The 19,161-nt window shown below is 41.9% G+C and overlaps 1 long non-coding RNA gene and 1 pseudogene across 2 annotated transcripts; one reads left to right on the top strand and one right to left on the bottom strand.

Annotated features, from left to right (window-relative positions):
* Nucleotides 1-19,161, top strand: part of LOC111963864 (substance-P receptor-like) — a 30,468-nt pseudogene that overhangs the window by 5,454 nt on the left and 5,853 nt on the right.
* Nucleotides 6,943-7,988, bottom strand: LOC139027743 (uncharacterized). 2 transcript variants are annotated; one of them, XR_011479862.1, is made up of 3 exons: nt 7,514-7,988; nt 7,123-7,234; nt 6,943-7,028 (listed from the first exon to the last, which is right to left on the bottom strand). It is a non-coding gene; the product is annotated as an uncharacterized lncRNA (long non-coding RNA). The 2 variants fall into 2 exon arrangements; XR_011479861.1 differs by lacking the exon at nt 7,514-7,988 and adding an exon at nt 7,330-7,436.

Here is a 19,161-nt window from a genome sequence, read left to right as displayed (position 1 = left end):
ATTATCCAAAAATAGCTACAGATTTTTTTAAACAATAGTATTCGAGTATATTTGAACCCGTGATCTGCCATCTTCAAGCCGTCGGCTACTTAATCTGCGGCGCCACCAGGATCATAATGTTTCTAGTGGATTTTCCCTTTGTACTGAAATCCTTCAATTATGATCTAAACTATGGCTATACAGTATGTCTTAGTACACATGCACATGTATGTACACCTCACTGAAATCTGCCAAGGCAATCATTTAACACGATTTGTGAAATCAAGTTTGTAGGGAAAATAACAGTCAAAACAACTTTACAGTATATAAAGAAGACGAGTAAATAATAATAGAGGATACTTCTGTAACGATCGTCGTTAGAATGAGACCAAGGTGCAGCGTGGTAGGCGTACATTTTCCTTTCATTTGAAATGTTCCACCAAAAAAACAATAAACAACTCAACGAACGTAAAGCTAGTAGTGCAAACACATGCAACACAAAAAGACAAGATCCCACAACAGAAAGTGGGGAAAAAGGGCTGCCTAAGTATGATCCCCAATCAGAGACAACGATAGACAGCTGCTTCTGATTAGGAACCATACTCGGCCAAAAACAAAGAAATAGACAACATGGAATGCCCACCCCAAATCACACCCTGACCTAACCAAATAGAGAAATAAAACGGCTCTCTAAGGTCAGGGCATGACAACTTATTTTTCTAGATTGAGTTTTTCTCTCTTCAACAACCTGGAAGTAAAGGTGCAAAGAGCTTTATATTTGTGTTTGTCCAATCCCAGTGGCCCAGTGGCTTTATTCCAGGGATACCATTCCAAAGTACTACGCTATTATACTATAAATGTATAATATATTGTCATGGGACTGACTGATGAAAGAAACCTCCGTGGCCTGTTCAAAATGTAACGTTATCGTTCTGGAAAGCATAGGAATAACATTCTAAGAACATTGAGGGAATGTTTTCTGCAGCCTGATGCAAACGTTGTAAGAATGTCATCACAACTGGACAGATTTTGTGTTTTGGGAACCTACCGTATATCTCTTGTAATGTACCCACACTGTTCCCACAACCTAATGAAATGTTCGTGGGAATCTTTCAAGAAGTCAGGACAGCTGTTCTGTCGACATTCTTGCGACATCAAGGGAATGTTTTGTGCACCCTGGTTGAAACATCGGCGGAATGTCAGCAGAACTGGACAGTTTTAGGTTCCCAAAACACTATCTCTTGTCATATCCCCACAATGTTCCCACAACCTAAAGAAATGTTTTAGGAACTTTTTAAAGAACATTAAAAAAAAGTGCTCTGGGAACATTCTTTTGACATCACGTTAGTGTTTCTTTGCACGCTAAAAGAAACATTGTATAATCATCCCCACAACTGGACAGTTTTAGTGTTTTGGGAACATATGTTTAGTGATATCCCCACAATGTTCCCACCAGACTGTTCGTACAACCTAATAAAACATTCTGGGAACCTTGAAAGAACAGACGAAATGTGTTCTGGGAACTTTCTTACAACGTCAGGCAAATATTTTATACAAACATTGTATAATCATCAGCGCACCTGGACAGTTTTTGTGTTATGAGAACCACAGTTGGACTGTGGTTCACAGAGGGTGGTGCAGTCAGCCCAAAGCATCACCGGGGTGCACACTGCCTGCCCTCCAGGACATCTACAGCACCCGGTAACACAGGAAAGCCAAGAAGATCACCAAGAACCTCAGCCAACCGAGCCACAGCCTGTTCACCCCGCTACCATCCAGAAGGCGGAGACAGTATAGGTACATCAAAGCTGGAACCGAGAGACTGAGAGGCCATCAGACTGGTTAAACAGTCACCACTAGCCTTAGTCACTGTTACTAGCCGGCTCTCACCCGGTACTCGACCCTGCACCTTAGAGACTGCTGCCCTATGTACATAGAGTCATTAATTGAACACTGGTCACTTTAATAGTGTTTACATGTTGTTTTACCCACTTTATATGTATATACTGTATTCTAGTCATGGCTCATCCTATATAACTACTGCTGTACACACCTTTTTTATTAAAATACAGTCCATACTCTCTATACATAACATTATATGTATATATACACTACCGTTCAAAAGTTTGGGGTCATTTAGAAAAGAACACAGACACTGGACAGAGAAACTCTGCCTAGAAGGCCAGCATCCCGGAGTCACCTCTTCACCATTGACATTGAGACTGGTGTTTTGCGGGTCCTGGTGTGGGTGAATGGATGATCCCCGCATGTGTATTTCCCACCGTAAAGCATGGAGGAGGAGGTGTTATGGTGTGGGGGTGCTTTGCTTGTGACACTATCTGTGATTTATTTAGAATTCAAGGCACACTTAACCAGCATGGCTACCACAACATTCTGCAGCAATACGCCATCCCATCTGGTTTGGCTTATCATTTGTTTTTCAACAGAACAATGACCCAAAACACCACCAGGCTGTGTAACGGCTATTTTACCAAGAAAGAGAGTGATTGAGTGCTTTCATCAGATGACCTGGCTCCACAATCCCCCAACCTCAACCAAATTGAGATGGTTTGGGATGAGTCGGACCGCAGAGTGAAGGAAAATGCAGCCAACAAGTAAACAGCATATGTGGGAACTCCTTCAAGACTGTTGGAAAAGCATTCCAGGTGATGCTGGTTGAGAGAATGCAAATATTGTGCAAAGCTGTCATCAAGGCAAAGGGTGGCTATTTGAAGAATCTCAAATATAAAACATATTTGGATTTGTTAACACTTTTTTTAGTTACTACATGATTCCATATGTGTTATTTCATAGTTTTGATGTCTTCACTATTATTCTACAATGTAGAAAATAGTAAAAATAAAGAAAAACCCTTGAATGAGTAGGTGTTCTAAAACTTTTGACCGGTAGTGTATGTATATATATTTATATTCCTGTCTCTGACATTGCATGTTCTGATATTAATTTATTTTATTTTTCTGTTTTATGTGTATATTGTTTTATAAAATTTATGCTAGGTATGACTGCACTGTTGGAGCTAGAAACACAAGCATTTTGCTGCACCTGTGATAACGTCTGTAAGTCTGTGCACGCGACCAATACACTTTGATTTGATTTGCCGCAACCTTGCAAATGTTCTGGGAACTTTAACAGAACCAAATTTGTTTTGCTGGGTATTTACAAGAGGTGTGTCTGAGGATGATCGATTTTACCTCAACAGGCAGAGGGAAGGAGGGAGAGGAGGATAGAGAGGGAGGTAGGGATAGAGAAAGGCTGGGAGAAAATGAGAATGAAATGGGAAGGGGCAATAATCAAGCGCCTAGCGGGGAGGGGAGGAGAAGAGGAGACGAGCGGATGGGAGGAGAGGGAGAAGGGGTGGGAAGGATGAAGGTGGAAAGGATGAAGGAGAGGAAGGGTCTGCATGTGTGTGTGTGTTACTGATCACTATGTGTATGTGTGTTTGTTCCAGATACATGGCTATCATCCACCCCTTGAGGCAGAGGTTGTCTTCGACAGAGACCCGTGTAGTGATCGGAGTGATCTGGGTGTTAGCTCTACTGTTGGCCTTCCCCCAGTACTACTACTCAGCTACAGAACAGCTGCCTGGTAGGACTGTCTGCTACATCCAATGGCCCGACTACACCAACAACACAACCATGGACTTCAAGAAGATGTGAGTACTGACACACACACAAAGGAGTTTGTTTAATGGAAGCATTAGACATTAGAGAATAAACTGCATCATTTTCTGTCTGTAAAATCTGATTTAGTACTCACCTCCTTTTTCTGTCTTTGAGCTAAAGGTCATCCCACACCATGATAGCCCCAAAATATTTTTTGTATCACAGATTGTTCTGGCAATTCTCACATAAAAACTTCAGGGTGAAGGAAGTATGTTTAACATGCTTTTTCCATTTATGCCACAAACCATATTTAAGAACAACATGATGAAAGTGGCCATTTTAGGTCCTTTTTAAACCTATACGTGCCTCCTGTAAGACCCTATGATCCGGGAACCGTACATGATACAGACACCTCGGTGTCATTATACTCCTTATACTGTGTTCTAATATATGGAGTATGTATAGATTCTGAAATACAACTACTCACATTCATTTATTCAACATAAAACAAGTATTATTAATACAGTATATCAAAAGTACCCCTTTTGATTTAGCTCATTCTTAGACATTGTTTAGAAAAATCTACCCTTCAAACGCATAACCTTTCCAGAGTGGTCTCTTTGCTACTTTTGAAGAGATTATACATTTTATACATACAAATTGGCATTATTAGGTCATTAACCAATCACAGCCCTCCTGTAGGATTGCAAATTCGGCAAATCACCAGCAGATGGAGTTCCCTTTGAATCAATTTTCCCATTCACTGTGTTGGTGGTGTGCTTTAGAGTATATTGTTTAAAACAATATATCTAAAAATAAACAAAATCAAAAAAGTACTTTTGAGATATTCATATTCATGTGTTTATTTATTTTTATTTGTATCAATACATGCTCTATATTTTAGAGCACACTATTAGAAGTATAATGACACCAAGGTGTTGTCTGTATCATGCACTTTTCACAGATCATTGGGTCTTACAGGGGGCTTGTAAAGGTCAAAGAAAGGCCTAAAATTGCCACTTTCATCGTGATTTTATGGTAAAAACCATATCAAACATCCTTCCTCCCAATGCAGTTTCTATGTGAGAATTTGCCAGAACAATCTGAGATACCCCAAAATATTTCCGTCCCATACTGGAATGGAATCACCTTCAAACGTCTGGATGAATAAGCCCATCTTTTTTGCTTTGTAAACATCCTAGTCTAGTGGAATAGATTCATCAATCTATCCAACCTCGATTAGTCAACAGATTGATGAAGAACCAGACACATAGTAGATGCACAGCCTCTGGGTGTTGTGTTACGATGAACCATCGTTAGGCAGAAGTCGTAGGACTTCAAGGACTTTAATTAATTGCATTGCTGTTGTTGTTTTTCTGTTTTTAAAATGAGCAAATTCAAATCAAGTATATTAAGGATCTGAATATTCCTCGTTAATTAACAGCCTAGGCTCCCTAGACAGCCATGTTCCAAACCGGGACAATATACTGTAAGTTTTTCTCTATAAATGATACAAGTTTTATATCGTTAGTCAATGACGCAGCATTTAAGAGGGCAATTGACATGATGTATTATTTTTGTTTCAGAGGATAATATTTACATGACAAAACAGTACATTTCTACACGTTATCCTTCGTTTGGCACCGCGTCAATTTATCACAAAGCATGATCATTTTTTATCGTTTTGGCATGTCAAACGGTTATAATGTCATGCGGTGCAATCGTCTGATGTTGACTTTGAACAACAAAAGTGTTGTGAATTTGGTGTAACTCGTAAGAAAACTGCAAATATTTAACTTTGGCATACACATGTGTTCATCCGAAGAGGAGGAGCAGGGATTCGACCAAAATGCAGCGTTGTAGTTCGACATATTATTTATTTACAACAAACAGACGAAGACGAAAAACTATTGAATAAAATACAAAACAACAAACGAAGTAGACAGACCTGGGGCCTGTTGCACAAAACTAGGATAAGGGATTAAGCCAGGATATCTTGGYGATCCTGGCTCAATTGATCCGTAATCCGGTTGCACTAAAGATGGATAGGGGGCAGGAGGATATGTTATGGTATAAATTACCATGGAGATTTATTCTGTGGAGCTAGCCTGCTCCAGACCAGGCTAAATTCCAGGATCTATTTAATCTCATCCCTAATGTCAGTCAGCAGTCACCACAAATGGAAACCAATAGTTATTTCACTGCTCACTATACATTGTTATCACATATAACTAGACCCACTGTTATTATTTAAACGTTTGTGATCATTAATTTCAATGATTTTGGATAAAAAATGATTTTTAGAATGAATGTTGCTATCATTAGATAATTTACAGTTCCCATAGACTATAAGGCTATATATAAAATGATAGAATATTAGGGCACAGAGGGAAAAAAACACAAGTCATAATATTGTAACCATTTGTTTTAAAGAGGACAGTTGTTAAAATGACAGATGTGGGCATTTCGTGAAATTGTACTTCAGTATGGTTTCATAAACAAAAGCATGCTGATGTGCCAGAATATTAAGTATCACATTGTCATAAGTATCAAAACAATATGTAGCTTTTCTGCAGAAAGAACCAGCCTCATAAATTTATGACTTTATCCTTTTTCTTCAGTGTGGCCCTAGTACTCTGTCATATAAACAAATACACATTCCATATGAATATAAAAACACAATGTGTAACATTATGTTCCTTATTTGAATAAGGACAAAACAAAGCAGGTAAACCATCAGCTCCTTTCGAAACTGAAGTCACAGTGACTCTACAAGATGGAAAGCACAGAATCCAAGCATATTATACAAAATGATACATACACATTCAAAGGTCTGTATATAACACACCCTGCATGTCTGCACACTAAAATAAATGCAGGACAAATCCATACACATCAACTGAACAGACAAATGAATGGATGCAGTAGCCTCCCTGCAGCCTTGTATTACACACAGATACCGCACAAACATCATAAGAGGCCAAATTCGTCAAAAAACGAACCCAAAAAACCCAAATTCCTCTGCCACGCAGGACATATTTAACCAAAATTGAAAGCACACATACTAACTAAAATAATTCAACACATATTGGTCCCTCAGCAGCGACCACTGTCGTCATCAGGGAAGATTGCGGATTGTCCCAGTCCATGGCTGGTGGCACTCTGGGGGCCCTCTCCTCCAGGCAGGCCACATTGTGAGGACAGCACAAGCCACAGTAATATCACATGCCCTAACAGGGCTGACCCTTAATTTGTGAAGGCAGTGAAAGCGTGCCTTCAGGAGGCCAAAGGTCATTTCAACTCTGGCCCTGGTCCTGGCATGGCATGGTTGTAGCCGCTGTGCTTCCTGGGGGTCTGTGAAAGGTGTCAGGAGAAAAGGCTGGCAGCCATACCCCCTGTCTCCCAGCAACACACCAGAGAATTCACCTGTCAACACAAAATCTCATCATTACTACCTCATAAACACAGTGATATTCTTGACACAGCCATGATGGTTATAAATAGGGGTTGTGTGGCTTACCTTGTGATAGGCACTGATAGATTTCAGAGGCCCGAAAGATTCTGGAGTCATGGACTGAGCCAGGCCATTTTGCCACAACATTGCTGATCACACAGTCAGCATTGCAGACCATCTGAAATCATAAGATGAGGAATATTACACCAATCAATGCACATCACTGGCAATGCAGATGTTCGTCAATGGACAATATCAAAAAGTTATGTTCACCTGAACATTAATGCTGTGAAAGGATTTCCTATTCACAAAATCGGCCTCATGGGCACCTGAGGGGGCTTTTATCCTTATGTGTGTGCAGTCACTGCACCAATGACATTGGGGAAACCTGTCACACAAAGTAATGAGTATCCTACTATGTGTTAACAGTTGTCCTGTAATTTGTAAATCCTCTTACCTGCAATCCTATAGAACTCCTTTGATGTCACAGAGTCTTCTGTGGCCAGGGAAGGAGATGAAGACATCTGCTAATGCTTTGATAGCCAGACACACACTCCTTATTGTGCGGCAAATTGTGGCCTTGTTCAGCTGTTCTGCATCCCCCACTGAGTACAGGAAGGCTCCACTAGCAAAAAAGCGCAAGGCCACACAAACCATTTGCTCCACACTCAGTGCATGCTCCGTGCAGTGCGGTGCTTAATCCTGGGACCCAGTAGTCTGCATAGATACCTGATGCCATCTGCAGAAAACCTGTATCTTTCATATAGATGGTCATCAGGAAGGCCAGTGGGTCCAACCGGTCCCTGAAGACCCTTTCTCGCCTGAAGGCTCTCCTCAGCACAAGTGCTTCTTCATCCACCACATCTCGCACGAATGGGCATGCCATTGTCAGAGCAGAAAGGAACACACAATTTTGGCCTTCATATAGGCTAGTGGCCACACCTGGTGCTGGGGGGTGGGCAAAAGAGGGCGATGCCTTATAACGATGATTGGTTGTACTGATTGCTGGGAAAATAAAAAAACCTTAGAAAGATGCCACCGTCCTGTGTGCTCACAATAAGAGCTCATATGTCATGGCTCACTTGACTTTACGAGAATATACCTAATTTTTATTTTGAGCTGGTCATCTTCTTGGAGCTGGGGAGGAAAGAAAAATAATGATTAATACATTTGTGTTACAGTTAGCATACAGTGTACATTGAAGGCATATCTCACCTCCCTCTCAAGTTTTTTTATTTCAAGTCCAGTTTCCTAATTGTCCTCTTTTTATTTCGGACTCCAGTGCAAGATTTTCCATCTTTTTCTTCTTGTACTGAATGTCTATCTGCCAGTTCTATTTGGCGCCGGAGGTGGTTGCCATAAACTTCTGATAGCTTGTGAGCTCTGTGAACACAATACAAATTAGCGCAGCTGGAATTTGGCAGGATGTGGTGTCCTTTTATTAATACGCACTATGTTGCCAGGCTGGTTTTCCCACTGTATAGCATCTGGGTCCTGTAAAAGAAATTAGATTTTTGATGAGGACTCCTCACCATTGTAGAGTAAATAGTACTTTCACAGTCTTAACATGATACCTCATGCCTTCTGGAATCCAGAGAGATGGTCTCCCCTCATCATCGTCTCCATCATGTGCTGTTGCTGCTGCACTGGGCCTTCACCCTATCACATTTAATCGGATTCATATTGAAGCTAGTAGACAAGACATGCCAGGCCTACAGTATGCCTTTGATGGAGTAGTCACTGGATCAGCATCGTCTGGTGTTGTGCTGGTGCTCTAACAGGAACACAGTGCTGCCAGACACTGCAAGGCAATAGGTAAACCAAAGTCAGACAGTCAAATTGATTCAATATGAATGTGGTTGTATCCATGTAGAGATGGAAGGACATACCTTGAATGAAGCGGGTGGCATCTTGGGAGGAACCTATGCTCGTCTCTTTCCCCCAGGGATCCCCTCTAAGACGGCCTGCCTTTATTTAGCTCCAAGGCCATGTCCTCTGCTGGGGTAAGGTCAGCCTTTGGTGACCCACCACCCGTGCCTTGTCTGTGGGTATTCTTTTCACTGCTAAAACAGCACAGACAATGTGTGAGCAGGCACTTCTGGGTACAATATATGCTTGTGCTTTGTTAAATATTAGTCAGGGACCATACCATGCTGCAGAATTGTTCTTGTATTTGATTTTGACCTGCTGCCATGTCCGTTTTGGCCCGTTCATGTTTAATCTACACACACACACACACACACACACATTTAATGGAGTCACACTGCAAAAAATTACTTGGTATTTTTGTCTTGTTTTCAGTAAAAATATTTTTTTTTTTATCATAGCTTTATACAGTGTGATGGAGTTACTTTACACAATTTCACTCATATCTGCAGTGCATTTCATTAAAATTTAACCGTTTCATAATTACAGTACAACTGCATTTTTGGAGATGTGAATTAAATATTTGAATTGTAATTGTGATGTTTCAGCGGAGCGGTGAGTGTGTATTGTGCACTACTTACGCATTCAGGCGTCTGCAATACTTTGCCACGCTTTTCTCTTTGCTTTATCACTGTGGCGGTGTTGCCTTTCTTCTTAATTATATATTTTACCTCCTCGTATGCCTCCATGAGGATTTGTGCTTCCGACGGGGAAAAGTACGCGGCTCTAGTTGCCATGGTAAATCAGTTAATCTGTGATCTGTGGCGGGTCTATTTGAGTGAGCCGTGAGCGCGCACCTATCCAGGATTGGTTTCACCTGGCTTAATGAATCCGTGTCTGCTCATCCTGGCTTGGTCTTTGTGCAACCATTAAGCCTGGACGCACATGTTTTGCTCTCATTGAGCTCAGCTGAGTCATTTATCCCGGATGTCTTAATCTACTTTTGTGCACAGGCCCCTGGACTACGAACTTACATGTAACGAAGAACAAGTACTGACTACAACAAACGAACGAACGAACGAACGAACGAACGAACGAACGAACGAACGATACAGTCCCGTGTGGCGCGACAAACACAGACACAGGAGACAACCACCCACAACACCCAATGTGAAAACACCTACCTTAATATGATTCTCAATCAGAGGAGATGAAAACCACCTGCCTCTAATTGAGAACCATATCAGGTACCCATAAACCAACATAGAAACACAAAACATAGACTGCCCACCCAAACTCACGTCCTGACCAACTAACACATACAAAAACTAACAGAAAACAGGTCAGGAACGTGACAACATGTGATAATATAATGAAATATTGTCCAAATATTTGACGAGGATGGAATTATTTTCTTTTAAATAATTGAATAATTTTATTTGAAAATCACTAACATCATATAGTACAACCAACCGTAGAAGGCGATTTTTTAACTACATAACATCATTTCTGTCCATGTGTCATGATATGACATCAAAGCCTACACTGTAGTGGACCCTCCAATTCAGCAGAAAGAAAATCAAATCTCCCACAAATGTTAACAAATTTCACATCTCTGTCCTCTGTCATGACAGAGGATGATTTTCACTGTCATATGGTTAGGGCCCTGTGTGGCTCTGGATCTGATTTTCTTCATAGCGCTAAAGGTCCCGAAGCTTCTGCGCATGTCTTAATTCTATACTATGGACACTCTGCTATGATCGTAGAGAACAGGCTACTCCGGCAAATGGTTCTCGTTTAATAAAGTCAGATCAAAGTTGAATCAATGTCTGCACGATCACATCATGATAGTATTCTACCGAACAGAATATAAAAGCATAGTATAACGTTACGGGAAGACAAAAACACCACCACATTTTTCTCTCATATGGCCAAAACTCAACTGCGTGCCACTAGGCAAAAGACACAGGTGGGCTATGCTACAGTTTGTTAACACCCTATGCTATAAAATTCTCTCACTGTACATCATTCACAACAACACTGTAGGCCATATAGCTCAATAAGATCTGTATGCAGATCCCTGTTAAACTGATTGAGATCAAATGGTTGATGCTGCAAGGCCGTTTCACCGGTAAAACTTGAAGAATTATCATTCATGATTGACAGTGAGAAATGTGAAGGGAAGGAGACCAACAACATGTGAGTGTAAAGTACAGGTATTAAGACACACCTGTGCAGAACGTGATCCCCATGTGCACAGAAGCTTTGGGACCTTCTGCGTTTGGAAAAGAAGTCGGATCCGCAGCCACAGCCTTTGGTTAATCATGTCACATGACTTGGAGTTTAACCTTTATTTTAAGCCTTTTCCAAATGAGACTTAGATAAAAAAATGTAAGCAATTGTCTGAGGATGTTGCTGGACCATCTGATATAAAAAGAAAAGGGGACAGTTTGATGAAAAAGCTTTAATTAAAGGTTCAAATCCAGGTTATGTGACACGATTAACCAAAACACAGGGGCCTACATATGGCACAACCACTAATATAAAATGGTATATAATAAAAACATGTATTTGTTCTTTCAAATAAAGGTGCATATGCATGTTTTTCTAAAAACTCCATGACAACCTTTGAACGGAGAGTTAAAAGCCAATTTGTTTCAATTATGCCTGTTTTCAGCCACTAGGCCACCGAGACTTTATGGTTGCAGTCGTAAATTCACTCTGGCTATCTACTCCGATTTCAGCGCACTCTCGTCTACGTGTGCCAGAAATCAGAAAAGCTGGTTAATTTACAAACGAGCAACACCCTTTGACTATGACTGGTGTCAGTAAACGTCTGCAAAAAAACGTTGATAAATTGTTGCCAGTAGCACAGTTACAGTCACCAGCTCTCTAGATAACATGAAAACAGCCTAACCAGCTTTGCTAGTGTGAGTAAAATGGTCAGAATGATGTGTTCTCTCATTTGTGTCAGGAAGTAGCTAGCAAGCTAGCCAACTTTAGCCAATTATCTTGGGTGTTTGACTGCCGTTGTGAGGTCAGAACGCTCGGATCAACCCTACTCCTCGCCCAGAGCTGAACGTTCCGAGAGCGAAACGCTCAGAATTTACAAAAAGACAATCTGACAATGCTCTGACTTTACAAACACCCAGAGCGCACTCTGGCACTCCAGAGTGAATTCATGAACACCCCTATGTCAATTAATTTGCATAGCCAGGTAAACAGATGAGGGGACAAGATCACTTGCAGTGACAGACTTACTGAGAGTTTAGGATAATTTACATGACACATTATCAACTTCGATAGCTGTTTAATTATATATATATATATTTTTAATTGAGGCAACTGATTTGGTCATTTAACTGCAGGAAAGGGGTCTTCCTGCTTGCTTATTGGATAATGTTTTATAGCTGGTTTGCTAAATAGCTTTCTAGCAAGCTATGCTCAGGGGTGGAAGTTGGCCAGAAACCTCAGTGCTCCTATCTCCTCTGTGCTTGGGGCTACGAACAAATGGGAAAATGCATGCAATAGCCTCTATCCCTAGCCAGTTCATGTAGGATCAGCTGCTAGATAATAATAATACATTTTATTTGAAGTGCTTTTCACAACACCCAAAGTAGCTTTACATACACCAGAAAATCAGCAGGATAAAAAGCAACACAATCACATATTAAAATAAGCAAGTATATAAAAGTCCACAGAGCATAAGGACAGACTAACCAGGGAAGTGAACTAGACAGAGGATAAAAGCTAAGACAACAGAGAATCCGGGTAAGTCCGTGTGAACCGGTGTGTGTAGTGTGGACACTGAATATGCGTATGGATTGTGAGGTTCTGACAGGGAGAGGGATAGAGAGGTCCAGATCTGAGGAGCTGCACAGCTAAAAGCCCGGTCTCCCATGGAGCGGAGCCTGACGCGAGGGATGGCGAGGAGGCCAGTGTCAGAGGAGCTGACGACATATGTTAGTCAAGAGTGTAGGGTAATCTGCATCAAAATGTTTCAACAACAATATTATGCATTTACCTGTATTTAAATAAGGTTTCCTACTGTCAAATGACTAAATCGTCCTCTAGTGGCCACATGGGTGGAATGTTATTAATATTTTTCATAATTAATAAACATTATTTTTAAAAACCTTCCTAAAATCCGGTGTTTCTATGTCAAACAGTTTTGTTATATTTCAGTCTTCTGTGATGTGTATATAATGTGTAATATTGGGATGCAATATTAAGCCCATAACCATGTGTGTGAGGTGGATACTTCTGTGTTATAGTAGATTTGTTTAAGACTACCAAGAAACACTCTGTATGACCCTGATTTCGCCCCCTGGTTTCTAAGCCTTGAGACAATTGAGACATTAATTGTGTATGTGTGCCATTCAGAGGGTGAATAGGCAAGACAAACGATTTAAGTGCCGTTGACCGGGGGTATGGTGTAGGTGCCAGGCGCACTGGTTTGTGTCAAGAACTGCAACGCTGCTGAGTTTTTCATGCTCAACAGTTTCCTGTGTGTATCAATCTATCAAATGTATTTATAGAGCCCTTTTTAAACAGCAGTTGTCACAAAGTACCTATACAGAAACCGATCCTAAAACCCCAGAGAGCAAGCAATGCAAAGGCACGGTGGCTAGGAAAAACTCCCCAGAAAGGCAGGAACCTAGGAAGAAACCTAGAGAGGAACCAGGCTCTGAGGGGTGGCCAGTTCTCTTCTTGCTGTGCCGGGTGGAGATTATAAGAGGTCATGGCCATTTAGGCCAGACCGTTCTTCAAGATGTTTAAACATTCATAGAAGACCAGCAGGGTCAAATAATAATCACAGTGGTTATAGCTGAGCATTTAGAGGTTGGGACAGCATGTGCAGGGGGAAGACAGCCAGGAATAGTCATGCCTGGTAGTCCTGAGGCATGGTCCTAGGGCTCAGGTCCTCTGGGAAGGGAGAGAGAGAGAGAGCAAGAGAGAGATGGGAGAATTAGTGGGAGCATATCTAAGATCACACAGTACACCAGATAAGACAGGAGAATTACACCAGATATAGCAGACTGACCCTAGCCCCCCGGCACATAGACTATTGCAGCATAGATACAGGAGACTGAGACAGGGAGGAGTCAGGGGACACTGTGGCTCGTCCAAAGGTTCCCCGGACAGAGACAACCAGGCAGGATATAACCCCACCCACTTTGACAAAGCACAGCCCCCACACCACTAAAGGGATATCAACAGACCAAATGTCCTCGTTCCTCCCTGTATGCAAGCTATTAATTCATAAAAAAATATATAAGTATATATATATATAAAATCAGCAAAAAAAGAAACGTCCTTTTTTCAGGACCCTGTCTTCCAAAGATAATTAGTAAAAATCCAAATAACTTCACAGATCTTCATTGTAAACGGTTTAAACTCTGTTTCCCATGCTTGTTCAATGAACCATAAACAATTAATGAACATGCACCTGTGGAACGGTCGTTAAGGACGGTAGGCAATTAAGGTCACAGGTATGAAAACTTAGAACACTAAAGAGACCTTTCTACTGACTCTGAAAAACACCAAAAGAAAGATGCCCAGGGATCCCGGCTCATCTGCGTGAACGTGCCTTAGGCATGCTGTAAGGAGGCATGAGGACTGCAGATGTGGCCAGGGCAATAAATTGCAATGTCCGTACTGTGAGACACCTAAGACAGCGCTACAGAGAGACAGGACGGACAGCTTATCGTCCTTGCAGTGGCAGACCACATGTAACAACACCTGCACAGGATGGGTACATCCGAACATCACACCTGCAGGACAGGTATAGGATGGCAACAACAACTGCCCGAGTAACACCAGGAACGCACAATCCCTCCATTAGTGCTCAGACTGTCCACAATAGGCTGAGAGAGGCTGGACTGAGGGCTTGTAGGCCTGTTGTAAGGCAGGTCCTCACCATACATCACCGGCAACAACGTCGCCTATGGGCACAAACCCACCGTCGCTGGACCAGACAGGACTGGCAAAAAGTGCTCTTCACTGATGAGTCGCGGTTTTGTCTCACCAGGGGTGATGGTCGGATTCGCTTTTATAATCGAAGGAATGAGCGTTACACCGAGGCCTGTACTCTGGAGCGGGATCGATTTGGAGGTGGAGGGTCCATCATGGTCTGGGGCGATGTGTCACAGCATCATTGGACTGAGCTTGTTGTCATTGAAGGCAATCTCAACGCTGTGCGTTACAGGGAAGACATCCCCCTCCCTCATGTGGTACCCTTCCTGCAGGCTCATCCTGACATGACCCTCCAGCATGACAATGCCACCAGCCATACTGATCATTCTGTGAGTGATTTCCTGCAAGACAGGAATGTCAGCATTGAGCACGTCTGGGACCTGTTGGATCGGAGGGTGAGGGCTAGGGCCATACCCCCAGAAATGTCCGGGAACTTGCAGGTGCCTTGGTGGAAGAGTGGGGTAACATCTCACAGCAAGAACTGGCAAATCTGGTGCAGTCCATGAGGAGGAGATGCACTGCAGTATTCAATGCAGCTGGTGGCCACACCAGATACTGACTGTTACTTTTAATTTTGACCCCCCCCCCTTTGTTCAGGGACACATTATTCAATTTCTGTTAGTCACATGTCTGTGGAACTTGTTCAGTTTATGTCTCAGTTGTTGAATCTTGTTATGTTCATATAAATATTTACACGTTAAGTTTTCTGAAAAAAACGCAGATGACAGTGAGAGGAGTTTATATATACACTACTGGTCAAAAATGTTTCTTTATTTTTTACTATTTTCTACATTGTAGAATAATAGTGAAGACATCAACACTATGAAATAACACGTATGGAATCATGTAGTAACCAACAAAGTGTTCAACAAATCAAAATATATTTTACATTTTAGATTCTTCAAATAGCCACTCTTTGCCTTGTGGTGGCCTACCACTTCGGGGCTGAGCCATAGTTGCTCCTAGATGTTTCCATTTCACAATAGCAGCACTTACAGTTGACCGGGGCAGGTCTAGCAGGGCAGAAATTTAACAAACTGACTTGTTGAAAGTATTGGACGTTGAAAGTCTCTGAGCTCTTCAGTAAGGCCATTCTACTGCCAATGTTTGTCTGTGGAGATTGCATGGCTGCGTGCTTGGTTTTATACACCTGTCAGCAAAAGTTGTGGCTGAAATAGCCAAATCCACTAAGTTGAAGGTGTCTCCACATACTTTTGTATATATAGTGTATGTACATGTCCAATGCCTCTGCCTTGATGACGATGTCAGTATTATCAGCAGCACCTATCTTTTACAAACATTTTCTGTTTTTAATCTACTTTCTTTTTCTTTTCTCTGCCCCGCTTTGAAAGAGACTAATTGCTGCAGCTTCATTTCTATGAAAGACCTTTTTTGCAATCACATTTGCAATTGTTTATACTATCAAAAGAAAAACTTTGATTACATTATTATTAACATGAAAAACATGTACACTCGTGTTTTGAGAAGAAAAAAAAAAGTTTTGAGAATGACACAAATATTAATTTCCACAAAGTTTGCTGCTTCAGTGTCTTTAGATATTTTTGTCAGATGTTACTATGGAATACTGAAGTATAATTACAAGCATTTCATAAGTGTCAAAGGCTTTTATTGAACAATTACATGAAGTTGATGCAAAGAGTCAATATTTGCAGTGTTGACCCTTCTTTTCCAAGACCTCTGCAATCCACCCTGGCATGCTGTCAATTAACTTCTGGGCCACATCCTGACTGATGGCAGCCCATTCTTGCATAATCAATGCTTGGAGTCTGTCAGAATTTGTGGGTTTATGATTGTCCACCCGCCTCTTGAGGATTGACCACAAGTTCTCAATGGGATTAAGGTCTGGGGAGTTTCCTGGCCATGGACCCAAAATATTGATGCTTCGTTCCCCCGAGCCACTTAGTTCTCACTTTTGCCTTATGGCAAGGTGCTCCATCATGCTGGAAAAGGCATTGCTCGTCACCAAACTGTTTCTGAATGGTTGAGAGAAGTTGCTCTCGGAGGATGTGTTGGTACCATTCTTTATTCATGGCTGTGTTCTTAGGCAAAATTGTGAGTGAGCCCACTCCCTTGGCTGAGAAGCAAACCCACACATGAATGGTCTCAGGATGCTTTACTGTTGGCATGACACAGGACTGATGGTAGCGCTCGCCTTGTCTTCTCCGGACAAGCNTGGCATGACACAGGACTGATGGTAGCGCTCGCCTTGTCTTCTCCGGACAAGCTTTTCCGGATGCCCCAAACAATCGGAAAGGAGATTCATCAGAGAAAATGACTTTACCCCAGTCCTCAGCAGTCCAATTCCTGTACCTTTTGCAGAATATCAGTCTGTCCCTGATGTTTTTCCTGGAGAGAAGTGGTTTCTTTGCTGCCCTTCTTGACACCAGGCCATCCTCCAAAAGTCTTCGCCTCACTGTGCGTGCAGATGCACTCACACCTGCCTGCTGCCATTCCTGAGCAAGCTCTGTGGTGGTGCCCCAATCCCGCAGCTGAATCAACTTTAGGAGACGGTCCTGGCGCTTGCTGAACTTTCTTGGGCGCCCTGAAGCCTTCTTCAAAACAATTGAACCGCTCTCCTTGAAGTTCTTGATGATCCGATAAATGGTTGATTTAGGTGCAATCTCATTGGCAGCAATATTTTTGCCTGTGAAGTCTTTTTTGTGCAAAGCAATGATGAAGGCACGTGTTTACTTGCAAGTAACCATGGTTGACAGAGAAAGAACAAGGATTCCAAGCACCACCCTCCTTTTGAAGCTTCCAGTCTGTTATTCGAACTAAATCAGCATGACAGAGTGATCTCCAGCCTTGTCCTCGTCAACACTCACACCTGAGTTAACGAGAGAATCACTGACATGATGTCAGCTGGTCCTTTTGTGGCAGGGCTGAAATGCAGTGAATTTTTTGGGGGGGGATTCAGTTCATTTGCATGGCAAAGAGGGACTTTGCAATTCATTGCAATTCACCTGATCACTCTTCATAACATTCTGCAGTATATGCAAATTGCCATCATACAAACTGAGGCAGCAGACTTTGTGAAAATGTATATTTGTGTAATTCTCAAAACTGTTCGCCACGACTGTATGTATGTATGGAAATAAATTATTGATCTATTATGAATTATTATTTGTCTGTATGGATTCATGGACCTTTTTGGAGGCCTTTTTGTCAACAATGTGGCCAGGCAAAACACCCCTCCCTCTCCATTTCCAACTTTTAAGCTTCCCACAGATTTTGATGCTGAACCAACCTACTGAAGCAAGACAGAATGAAAGCGATGAGCTGAGCAGGCAGGAGAGTTGTAGGGTTTTAGTCATGTAACACACACTCTTATCCAGAGTGACTTACAGGAGCAATTAGGGGATTCAAACCAGCAACCTTTCAATTACTGGTCCAACACTCTCATCCACTAGGCTACCATTAGTTCATAGACAATACTTGTGTGAATATAACAATGTATTTAAATGTTAATTCATTTAAATAAAAACCTTATTTCTCAATTGCCCAAGAATCAGAAAGTGGTCTGTTTAGCTATTAATAAATTCTCCATACAGAATTTACTCTACTAATTACCTGACGTTATTGATTTTATAGTTCCTAAACACACACACACACACGCATGTGGATGCACATGGTCCTGGCTTTTTCCTAGTTGTCTCGGGCAGGGATTCAATCCGATTGCGGGTTATAGGCATTTCCACTTGTAAAGGAAATGTTCCGGCGTTCGCGGACATCCCATTCACGGTAAACGCTGCTTATGTCGGCTCAATCGGAAATTGCCTTTAAAAGCCGCAATGCCTGTAACCCACGATCGGATGGAATCCCGGCCTCACTCTTTCCACAGTTCTCTCTCTCCCTCTGTCCCCACTTTTTTTTGCCTCTCTCTCTCACTTGTTCGTGGTGTTTTTCTCGCCCTCCACCTGCCCTCCCTCTCCCTCTCTCATAAGTGTGTGTGTGTGTGTGTGTGTGTATGTGTGTGTCTGTGTTATTTAGTATCTCCATTAGTCTCAGGTGTTGAAGGGATTGAAGTCATTTCCATAAGCAGCTGACTCCCTGTAGTTAGTCTGATGGTAATGTTAGGGGCTAGGAGATGATACATTCTCTTTTTCTTTCCTCCTTCCTCTTCCTCGTGACCTTTCCTCCTTCCTCTTCCTCATTACCTTGCCTCCTTCCTCTTCCTCTTCCCTCCCCCTCTCCTCTCCTGCTCTCAGTTAATTGATTTCATGCATCTTTCAGTGCGTCTCG

This window comes from Salvelinus sp. IW2-2015, linkage group LG5 (assembly GCF_002910315.2).
Source record: "Salvelinus sp. IW2-2015 linkage group LG5, ASM291031v2, whole genome shotgun sequence".
Taxonomy (NCBI): domain Eukaryota; kingdom Metazoa; phylum Chordata; class Actinopteri; order Salmoniformes; family Salmonidae; genus Salvelinus; species Salvelinus sp. IW2-2015.
The sequence above is the reverse complement of the archived record's forward strand: the minus strand, read 5'-3'. Positions and strand labels throughout refer to the sequence as shown.